Below are 11,833 nucleotides of genomic sequence, written 5' to 3'. Positions count from 1 at the left end.
TTACATGATTTTAAAGTCTTCACTAGAAATCTTATTCATTGAAGGTGACTCTTCTTCTCTGCTTCTCTTTGCTAATTTCTCCTTTGAGATAGGGGTCTACACTGTTGAAGTGGACACTAACTGCTCCTCTGCATCCTGTAGAGTATTCTTAATCCATTCTAGTTGGTTTTTATATCTTTCAATATCTGGCCCAACTGTGTGAAAATAAGAAGTAGATTTGTTCTCTACCCTCAACTTGGAGATGACCCCTAATGGATCATATGACTAAGTGAAACTGAGGCTAAACTGCATCCCTTTCAGCAATTTATCTACTTCTTCCCCTGGTGTGTTGTTGTTTCAAGTGAAAGGCCCTATTTGACTTTTGATTTTGAATTTGGATTTCTTCTTGGCAGCTACAAAGTGGACCTCATCCATATTGAGCATTTTCCTGATGTATTCTAGAGCAAAATCCTCATTGGGAGGAATGTTGGCAGCTTGTAAGGGGCAAGCTCACACACAAATACCCTCAGCTCTGTGTACTTCTAGTAAATATAACAATCCCTTGTTTGGACTTGGTTGGTAGATACAAAATTTTTCTAATTTCTTCACTAATCCTTGCCTATGTCCTACTGCTTAGGAGACTGAGTGTTGGATGTACAAACAACTCTATGAACTATTTGTATGAAAATTACTTTTGTTCCTTTATTACCAACGTAATCCAGAAGATGATTGACTTCTGATCTCTTTCTTCATCCAGCTTTTGTAAGGAAAGCTTGAGGTTATCTACCTGAAAAAAAAAAAAAAAAAAAAAAAAAAAAAAGAGCATATTTGAATACTTCCTTAGTCTGGAATTCGATAAACTTCTCATGGATAGAATATGCAAGAATTTGGCTAAAGTTAAACAAGATGGAAGGCTTGGAATCTGTAGAGAAAATGGAAAGAAATCCTATAATTGCCTCATCTACCCACTGATGTGAGTAATAGCCAAGGAGGTAGGATATGACTGTGATGATTTGCTTGGCTCTCTCAAGGAAAATGGAGGATGGATAGGGAGGATTTTTCTTGGGTAATGGGGCATCTTCAGTTAATAAAATTTCAAGGGTTTTGGATCTTATAACAAAGTCCAACTTCTGATACAATTCAACAGGTGCTTCATGGGAAAAAGGAGTGGCATTCCCTACTATAGGGGCCTGCATCATTTGGTCTATATCTTGGGTGGTGATAGTGAATATAATTTCTCCAGTGGGGGAAATAATATCTATTTGGTTTGGAAAATTACTTGCATGACACTTCCTAATGAATTCAGGGGTGTTGTGGGTATGAGGAAAGATATAGTGGGCTAAATTGGATTCCCACAGTTTAATATCATTGGATTTATCTATGAACTTGTCCTCAAGCCAGCAATACATCTCAAAAAGATCAAATTCACAGAGAGTTTCATGAATTTTATAGTCATTGTCTACTAAAGGGATGTGGTGAAAATCAATGGGAGGGTGGATTAGAGAACTCACATGCTCTTCTGGTCCCTTGTCTTTTGGGGGCATGATTCGATAAAGCTAAGCACAGTGGTGAAATCTGGATTACAGGTCTATAATACATGGAGAGGACTTGCATGCCTGTACAGAAAAATCGAAATGGCAGTAAAACAATGGGAATGGCAGTGTACATATTTAGTAACCAGTGAATGGTCAAAAGGAGGGATTATATAGTATTCTGGCTTTCCCGTTGATGGTGGCATGGATCTATTGGATTAACAGTTAAACCATTTAATTTCCTAACAGTTTAATTTTGGAGGGAGCGGAGGTGATTGGTGGAATCAATAGGAAAATGGCGTGGTGGAGGGTGAGTGACGGGAGCGCAAAGGATAGAAAAGTGGTATCAGGAGGTAGAAAAATCACTTTTCGGAGTGGAGGTGAGTTGGTTAATGGTTTTGGCCAAGGGGGGTGAGAAATCATATGGTGTTGACACATTGCAGCGGGTGCGGTTTCGAATACCGCCCATTTTGGAACCCTCCACCACCCCCCATGGTAAAGTTTGAATGGTGAGAGGGGGCCAAAATGCAACGTGAGCCATCCGACATTGAGAGGTGGGCATGGATGAGGGGAGAAGTGGCGGGATGTTAATGCAATGTGATAGGGTGTATGGTGGGGCCAGGGAATATATTTAATGCATAGCGAGGGAATGGTTGGAGGGTATGGTGGGGTAATGAAACTTAGGAATAGGGGATTATATACCAAAATCACTTGATATGCTAAACTTTAGAGTCAAACTCCTATTCTTTTTTCCTTTACTCTGTACATGAAAATACATTCAAATTCAACTTAGAATAAAATATTCATGCTTTTCCTCTAACCACCATAGTGCTTATACCCACCCTTTCTCATTTCAATTATTTTTCTAAGCTAACAATTTCTCTTCTTGTTTCGCAAGGTGAATTTAAACTCAAAGACCCAAATCAATTTTCTTTTTTCAAAATCTACCTCATCCTATGACTTTTTTCGCCATTGATTCAAATTAATCTGTTGAATCAATTTTATTTCTACCTAGCTACTGATTTACCATGATTATATTGTTTGATAAACCTTTATTCACTAACTTATTTAACATAAATTTAAATGTGTTCAGTCATGATTAAATTGTATGACCTGAATAGAAGTCCAGTCATTGTGGCATTCAAAAACAATTTGCACACGACCTTATTTGATAATGAATTAAAAGAACTATCCTATCAGTAGTGGCATTTAGACTTCTAGCACTTTCAGTATTATTTTCTATTTTTTCTTTTGTGGGGTTCTTATTTCCTTTTTTCTTATTTATTTTTTAACATACCCTATTTTCATTTTCTTTTTTCATGTTTCTGGAGATCATTTGAATATTGAAATTTATGCACAATATGAAATCTCAAATACAAAATAGTCAATAACCTTGAGATCCTATAATTTATAGGACCCTAACACTATCCTTGGTGAAGGGAAGATGGAAAATCAAAACTCTGCTATTATTTTTACTCAGAGTGAAGATTTGCAAATAATTGACATGAATCAAAACAACTATCGTGAAGGAGCTTTTAAGATGAGAAATATGTTGCAGAAATATTTTGGACACCATGGGGTGCAACCCCCAACAGTTTCTCATCTGGGAATGCACATCTCTAGGAGAAAAAAAGACAAAATTCGCTTGAATTATATCAAGTCAAGAGGCTAGTAATGTCACCATTTGGTAGCGGTTGCTAGGAAAACCACCTAAGGTACAATTTCACCATGGGCATTTGGATCGATTATCTCATATCATAAGAGGAGGTGTAAACAAAGAATCAAAGGTGACCAATTTGAGTGAGGATATTTTTGTTGGTCTTAATCCAACCCTACGTTAAGGAAATGTAATTAATCATGAATACATCCAAGTTGGTAGAGGTTGTCGTGTAGGACTTGATCAAAATTCTCTCCTTGAGGTAAAGATAGCTAGTGGAAATGGTAAATATACATTTAGTTTGTATATCTATAGCTTGAGACATTGCTTTGACTTTTTCCAAACGAGATCATGCGAATGTACTACTGTGGGAATTTACTTTAGTACTTTGGTAACTGTGCTTACAATATATGTGCCCCTATATGGCCATTTATATTTGGTTCTCAATGGACATGAAAAATAGGTAGGCAGACAAACAAACATACTACATGATATGGTTATGAAAGAATCCCCTTCTACACAATCCCTTATACAGCTTGGAATATTAATGGCTTTGCCTATGGAACTGGAGATTTGATTAAAACAACGATTCTGCAATGATTTTTTAGTCATGAAACCACAACTGGCTCTTGTATTCTTTACTTTCTCGATGAGGACAAAGACTCATTACTATGGAAGTATGATTCATTTTCGTGGGTCACAAGAGAGTAAATTGCTTGAAATAGCAACAAACTACAATGCTTTGATCTATGCTAATGTAGATATGCAAATTTTGGGTGATATTTCATAGGGTTTCTCTAGATTTATTTGGGGTTAGGGACTATAGGATGGATTTCTTGGGAGAAGCAATATTAAGCGGGGAAGACTGTCATGTTCCCAAATTTTGTGAGGGAAAATTAACTAAGGATTTTTGCCAAGTTTGGAAATATTATGTTGTGAGAGAAGGAGAAACTATTATTTTAATGGGATGGTGGAAAAATAATATTTTATTGAGGAGGAAGACAAATCCTTACTTTAATAAAATGGTGGAAAATTAATATTTTATTGGAGAAGGGAGGATAATTATTATTTTATCAAAATGGTGGAAAATTATTATTTTATTCAAATGGCAGCAAAAGTGGATAATGGGAAGCAAAAGTGGAGAATGGGCCACACAAATAAAATAATAAGGAAAAGGGAGAATCTAAAATCTAGAAGGAGGCTCAATGGAGAATTATAAATAAAGGAGGGACTCAATTTCAATTCATTCGATTCTATCTATTTCATTGATAAGTGAAGGGAGCTCAAGCGAGTTTAAGAGTTTCAAGCGAAACTCAAGCTAATTTCGGTGGACTTCGAGTGCCACCCTAGTTAGCTAATTGGGGAAGATTATAATAGATCTTCCATTGGTGCTCAATTGGTTTAGTTGTTTGATTCAATATTGAAGATCTAATCATAAATTTTTGCAAGGAATTATTGACATCAAAGTCTTTTATTCATAGGTCTATTCTCCTACATCAAGGGGACGAGTATCATTGTCATGCTAGAAGGGTTGAGCTCAAGGTTGGGGAGGTAGATCTGGAGATTGTTTCTAGTTCCCAAGAATCGAATTCAACAGGACGAAATTATAGCCTATAGAAAAGGTCTTATTTAGCCAATAAGAAGGAGGATGAGTCTCTTATTCATTAGCATGATTTTTTGTATGGTTTGTTGATTGGATAGCCACTGTTGTTGGGTCGAGTTCACTCAATGAAAGGGAGATATATCATTCCAGTGTGGAGGTTGCATTATATTTGGTGTGGGGCTACGATTTAATGCATAATAGTGAACCAAAATACTTGTTAATACCCCTTTGTGTGAGTTACCTTAAAGGGACACATTTCCCTTCTATTTGTTGTGTGCGTTGCTTGTTTTTTGAAGAAGGGTTTGGGCATATAAACTGAGCACTATTTGCTGAATGTTCCTCATTCCATTCATTGAATATATTGAAGAGAAGGGGTTGTGCTTGATTGCTAGCTATAACATGCATCTTGGACAAGTTTAAAACTTTAACCTCCATTGGCCTCTCTTTTGTCTTTGTGCATGCGTGTGAATACAAATTGAATATCAATGAGTTTATTGCGGTTGTTATCATGTCCATGGGCCAAGTTCTTCCTTTTTTTTCAATTGAGTAAATCTACCCTTGTTGACCATGGATTTTCTCCTTAAGATTGGGTAGGTCTTGTGCATTGTGGCAGCATTTTGGGTCGCAGAGAATGAGTTCCAGAGGTGCATGTAGAAGGACATTATTATCAGATCACAAACATTTTTTCAGTGAATACTAGGCATCACGTTTTTGGGGTTATATAGCTTATGATAGGTGGGGACGAGTTGTTTATGGAAGCACCAAGCGCGTGGCCATTTTGGAAGCTATACTATCAATGTATTAAGGTTGGATTAACATTATTCTATGACTGATATTTCACTGAAATTATGAAAAACAAGTCCAATTTTTTTTTTGTTTTATCATCATGTATTTTCCCTTATAGAAAATTAATATGGTGGTTGTGCACCCTTTAATTTTCTTTAATATCAGTCACAATAGTGTTCTGTGTTATTTTTTTGAGTCTTACATATTGTTCTATTCACTGGAATGAAGTCTAGTTCATGTCTATGCAACTGAAAATTGATTGCAAGTTAAAAAGGACACCTACATCAATTTGCTCACTAAGTGCTGACAAAAGAGTTCACTAAAAGACTCATTGAAACTCAGTAAAAAGTCATAAATTTTAAATTCAAATTGGGAAAATTTCAGTTGGGAACATTATATATTTCCTAGCCCAATCAGGGGCACAGTGCTAAGACACATCCTTCACCCACCCTAATAGTTCTCAGGTCCTCTTACAGGCCCTACATTAAAAATCATTTCATAGGACCCTCTACCAAGCTCCCATATCCAGAATAGTCATTAACGTCAACATATAACATCCTGATATGCATGTTAAAGGAATCGACACTTATTTTAAGTGACTAAATATATCACAACAAGGAGGCATATTGATAGTATTAGAATTTATTAACACGTTGGTAGTACTGGAATTTGTTTAACTCCTCATCTATCTAGAATAAAGTTGGTATCCTACTTGAACAATTTAGTTGAAGCGGCCAGGCTGCAATGTAAAGAGGATCATTCAATTGTAGAGAGCATATTACCATGGTGTTCTTTTTCGGTGAACCCATGTTTGGCAAATGTTCTAGTGAAAATGAAAATAAATAAGATAATGATTTTTGACAATGTCACCAAAGCTCTAGGATTATATATTGATGGTCCTATGATAATTGAGCTGAAATTCCTCCATCTATTAAGAAAATCATTTTCTGTGGATTTGTTGCGGTCTACCAAAGTTCCAGTGAAGCAGAGCCTGAATCAGGTTTAGCAGGCTGAAACCGAATTGAAAAAGTTGATGGATGGACTAAATGATGAAAGATTAAGGAATGCTATTAGAAAATGTCACCCTTTTAAAATTTATCAGTATGGGCCTCAGGTCTTCGTGCCAGAACTGGTGAAGGAATTTTTCTATAATTGTTATACAAGTGAAAATAGGATGACCATATGGGGAAGGTTGCAGATTTAGAAAACATCCTTGTTGGCCTTCTGACATATTTAGGATCTCGCCTCAAAGCACTTGAGAAAATGGTGTGTCACTTGTGTTGAAATATGGCAACAAGAATATTCCAATTCAATTTTTCATTGAATTAATTTGTGAATTAAAATCAAATTTAGTCTTAACAACTAATTTGAAATAATTAACTAATTTATTTTAAATTAATTAGCTGGAGAAATTCAAGTTAGAAGTCTTTTTGAAGTCATGCAAGAGTTATCCCTTAAATTAATGAGATAAGATTGAGTTATATTTGAGTTGTAATTAGTTAACTTAGTTTACTGAGTTAAGTCCAGTTAAATTAGTTCCAAACTGTTTGAGGAACTGATAGTGAGTTAACAGTCAGTTGATGCATTAATGCACTCAACTAGTGCTACTCCAGTTAACTGAAGATTCCCTCATCAAAAGCTCATGCATGTCTATTCTGAGAAAGACCAAGTTGAGATTAATGTTCAAGGATAGTGTACTATCAATTGAATGTGTTTTCTCATGGAGAAAACTCATGCATGCAGTCAAGGATTCTTCCTTGAGGATTGCTAGTTTTGAAGGCTTGATCATCCACTTGGTAATGGGCTAATCATCCACAAGGAACAATGCAAGGAAATAGGAGCTTGGAGGGCAGAGAGGAAGGTTGGAGAGAAGACAATATTGCCTGTGAGCATCTGTGAGGATTGTACTGAGAGCTGGTTAGCTGTGACATCTAAGTCGTTGTATAATTGCTATGTATTTCCACCATGTATGATAATATAATAGTGTGGGGTTTTTAGCTGAGGCTTTCCCCAAAGTATTTTCATGTGTATTGTGATTTTGATTCTTCTTATTCTAGTTATATTGTTCAGCTCGTTTTTTAAGCTTCCACAAATTTATAGTAGAAGTAGGTTATAGTATTCTCCTTTGATTTATATTGCATTATCGGGTTAACCTATCACAGATTTTCTACAACTTGTAGGAAGGACCTTTCACCACTCTCTCGGTTGTGGTACTGTGATGCAGAATTCAACCTGTATAGGTTTAAAGAGCTGAGTATCAGTATTGCAAGAAATACATAATCTAGAGTTGATTGAGTTTGAGCCAAACCTTGTTAGAGATGCACCATCAATCTACTGTGATGTTTTTGAACCATATCCCAAAATTTTTGCTAAGAACACAGGAAATTAGGAAGCACTCTTGAGTTCTCAGCGACTATACATCTAGTGGAAGCATAGGAAGTCTAGAAGCAAGAAATTGAATAGATGTTAGAACCCCACAAGGAATTGACAATGCAAGGAAGGGGCATGTGGACAATAAAAATTTGCAACTCTCACACTCCTTAATACAATCATTTCCCTCAGTTGAAGAGATGAAAAGATTTACCAGTGATCTTGAATTAATGTTAAAGCTTGGTGCATCCTAGCATAATTCCAATGGGAATAAGTTCTCTGAAGAAGATTATGCTAAAAACTTAAAATTATCTGACATAGAAACTGAAAATTTTATCAAGCTTTATAAAACAAATATATATAATAGTTCAACATGATTTCAATTTTCAATGTTTTTGAACTATTTCTAAAATTGTAAATTCACCAAATAAGATTGATACTAAATACCATGGAATTTAAGAAACTCGTAATGCATAATTTTTAGTCCCAATTGGATATATTTCATATCCACCAGGTCAATGATTACAAGACACTAAGCTTAAATCTCTTCTCCAAAACCAACTTAACAAAAATAAGAAATTAAACTAAGTAGAAAACCTACAGGATTTGCAAACTCTTATCTCCACCCAAAAAATGGTTAAAAGACTGGTACCTATGCTTATTTTTCTGGCACATATTACATAACCTTTGTGTGTCTGGTGGGAACAAGTTGCACAACCCACCAATCGATGAGTATTCACTTCAAAGAGAAATTTTCTACAAGTAACACACATGCAAAGCATACAAAATCTGTTCTTGGTGTGACAAATTTCACAGCTACAATCATCCACAGGAAGTTGACTCTAACATGTTATCTTTCTACATCGTTTGTGGGAAAATATCTGAATGAGTCTTGTTTGAGTGACATTGATATCTCAATGCGAAAAGGCTTGAATCTCTATTTTTATAGCAACAAATACTTCTAGCTGAATAGTGTGCCCTGAACATTGACATAGATGTAAAGATCGCTCTTGCCTTACACAAGCTTTTGAAAAAGGGAAAATTCTTCCCTGTGTTGAAGACCTCCTGTTCCTTCAAGGATCACCCAAAGCTCTACTTCCAGATCTTCTATAAATTCCTTTGGTTTTTCATGCATTCTATTTTCAATTACATCAAGCCCTCCCCCTGCTACATCTCAAAGCAAGATCCGATCTGAATTGGCTACTCCATGTCCCATTGTCTTCGTTGGCCATTCACTTTCTTCCAATGTTTCTTTCTACCTATCCATTTCCTTCTTTCTACCTCCTCCCATCTTCCTTTACACGACTCACATCTCTCGAGTCTATAACATCAGGAATAGGGGAAAAACCTCAAGTTTCATAATTGTCATTTCATATTTGTATTTTAGTTGCAGAGGTGCCATTTTTCAATTTCTTGGATCTCAAATAGTGATACAGTTTTTAGTTGGTCATGGGGTGTGGTTTGGTTCGAAGGCACCACCACCCACAAATATTTGTGAGAAAATAGAGCTCACCCCACAGGTGGTGGTGGCTCCCAATGTGGCTCAACCTCCTCCTCCTGCTCCTACATAGACAAAAGGATAGGCAAGCAGAAAAATGAATAATTATCACAAGGATGATGGGTAGAAAAACGACTAATTCATTACCAACCAACCCTCTACAAAGGTGCATTCTTCACCAGGAGGTGGATCTTCACTTGGGTACCTCTTTGGAGGTCATAAAGGAACACCCAAGTGGAGAAACAAAGGACCCACATGCAAATATGGATCTCACTAGGACCTCGTAGGTATTCCAATCCACAAGCTTCATATGATGCAAGGGAAAGAAAGGTTCATAGGCTAGGAGTCCTAGATTGTTGCTGAGGTGGAGGAGTTTACTATTTTTGTTGTTGAAAGGATGCTCCAGAGGAGGTCCCATGAAATCAATGACCCCACCCAACAGAAAACTTGAAGAAAATAAAAGAAATGAAGAAAAACCCTACCTCATAGTCAGACATTGTGCATATGCAGAATCAGAAGGTCATGGTTGATTTCAAATGAAGGCACCAAAATTAAACCCTATTCCTTTTGTGCCATCCCGAAATAAAAATAATAATAATATTTGACCGACCATAATAATAGTATTAGAATCAAAGTGTAAATTTAGTGGAGTCATGAAATTTGATAAAGGAATTTCTATAGCTATACTAAATTGTACGAACTATAATTACTCGAATAACTGATATTTTGAAATACAATATAGTTATGAACAAAATAAGATTTCATCATTTTAACATATGATTGAGTTTTGTAACCATTAGAAAGTCTTATTACAAGAACAAAGCAACTTAAATTACTTTACAATATGGAATTAATTTATTTCAGGTAAGGAGACATGGAAAACCCTCCCCTAGTTACACTAATTCGATAAAGAAGCTGAGAGTTGTAAGAGTTTGCAAGGTGTGTTTTAAGGAGACAATTAGAACCATATTAGAGTGCAATGGGTTCTTGCATTGGTTCAGGGGTAAATATACTCTATAAGTTATATAATTTAGTGATTGCAATGTTTACTTATATAAAAGTGTTTATGATATATGATTAATGAGTTTTTTTTGGAAATTGGAAGAGAAAGAGAAGAAAGCAGAGGCACCGGCGTTTGTTGTAAATCAATTAAAAGGAAGGAAAATGTCTCCAAATAGCAGGGACTTTCAAGTTTCCTCTTCAATAGGACTACATTTTATTTGGATCTAGGGATTTTGCCTCAAAACAATTGATTGGGTACTCTAGAAATCAATACCTGACATGTCCAAGCTAGTCCATTAGGTAAATTCGTCTTGGACAAAGGTTGAAAAGGCTAAGGTGAAAATCTCCCATTTTTAATGTGGGTTTTAAAACTTCCATTTGAGAATGCTAAAATCAAGGTCAAGATCTTGAAAAGAGGTCCTTGATTTTACCATAACTCAATATCAATGCTTAATCAATGGTGTGGTTCTTTCTATTTGGGTTTGGCCTTAAACTTTGAGATCTTTGGGTCTATTTATCAATTTTTCATTTCATTTATGTGTTGAGAAGGTCTTAAGGTCTATAGAGGATAAGATAATTAGTTTCCAATACCCCTCCCTTGAAACCTTATAAAGAGATTGTGTGCCCCATTTTTTGTTGTAATATTTCAACCACAAGTTCTTCCTATGAGGATGCCCCTAAAGGGAGGGTATGTAAAGGAAGTGAAAAAAGAACAAATTTTTGTGTTATGTCAAAGCAAGGTTATAGATTGTAGGTGCATCTAGAGGTCTCAACAAAGGTGAAGGGGAATGGAGTTTACCTCCTATTGCAACACCTCCTATTCCACCATTAGAGGTGATAAAGGGCACTAACATTAAGGGTCATAAGTGAAAGTTCACAAAGATATTAAAAATGAGAATGTAGGAGTGATTTAGAATAGGATTGATTCTTCAAAAATTGACTTTTTGGGTGATATTTCCCAGTAAATGGAAAAAATTGAAGCACTACCACCTACATATTAAGTAGAGTATGAGAAAATATTCTTAATATTCAAAGAGTTTCTCCATCCTTTTTCCATGAGATCCATGGAAAGTATGTTCAAGTGTTGATAAATCATGTTAAGATATCATCTTTGATTTAGGGCACATATACTCCTTGAACTAGTGATGGAGAGTCCAACCAATGAGTAGGAAAAGTTGTTCACTTACAAGGTTGGCATCAACCAAGTATTCTCCCTCTCTGCCCAACTCTAAGATGAGGAGTGTGTATAATGGACTTATTATTGTAAACAATTGCAAATTTTGAATTATATTCAAGTTCAAGGGCTTCAAGTGGTTACCTCAACCTACAAATCTTTAAAGGAACTATGTGCTTTTAAATTAGACCCTTATGGTCAAGGAGTTGCAAAAGAGGAAGGTCTTACAATT

At 35.8% G+C, this 11,833-nt stretch overlaps 1 pseudogene; it reads right to left on the bottom strand.

The window, feature by feature from the left end:
- Positions 1–667: 667 nt before the first annotated feature.
- LOC149141250 (OBERON-like protein pseudogene) lies at positions 668–9,218 on the bottom strand (annotated as a pseudogene).
- Positions 9,219–11,833: the final 2,615 nt, after the last annotated feature.

The sequence above is a fragment of the Pinus tabuliformis genome, chromosome X (assembly GCF_031772625.1).
Source record: "Pinus tabuliformis cultivar Carrire ecotype Pingquan chromosome X, CPIR1, whole genome shotgun sequence".
Classification (NCBI taxonomy): Eukaryota; Viridiplantae; Streptophyta; class Pinopsida; order Pinales; family Pinaceae; genus Pinus; species Pinus tabuliformis.
This window is presented reverse-complemented; position numbering and strand designations above follow the sequence as displayed.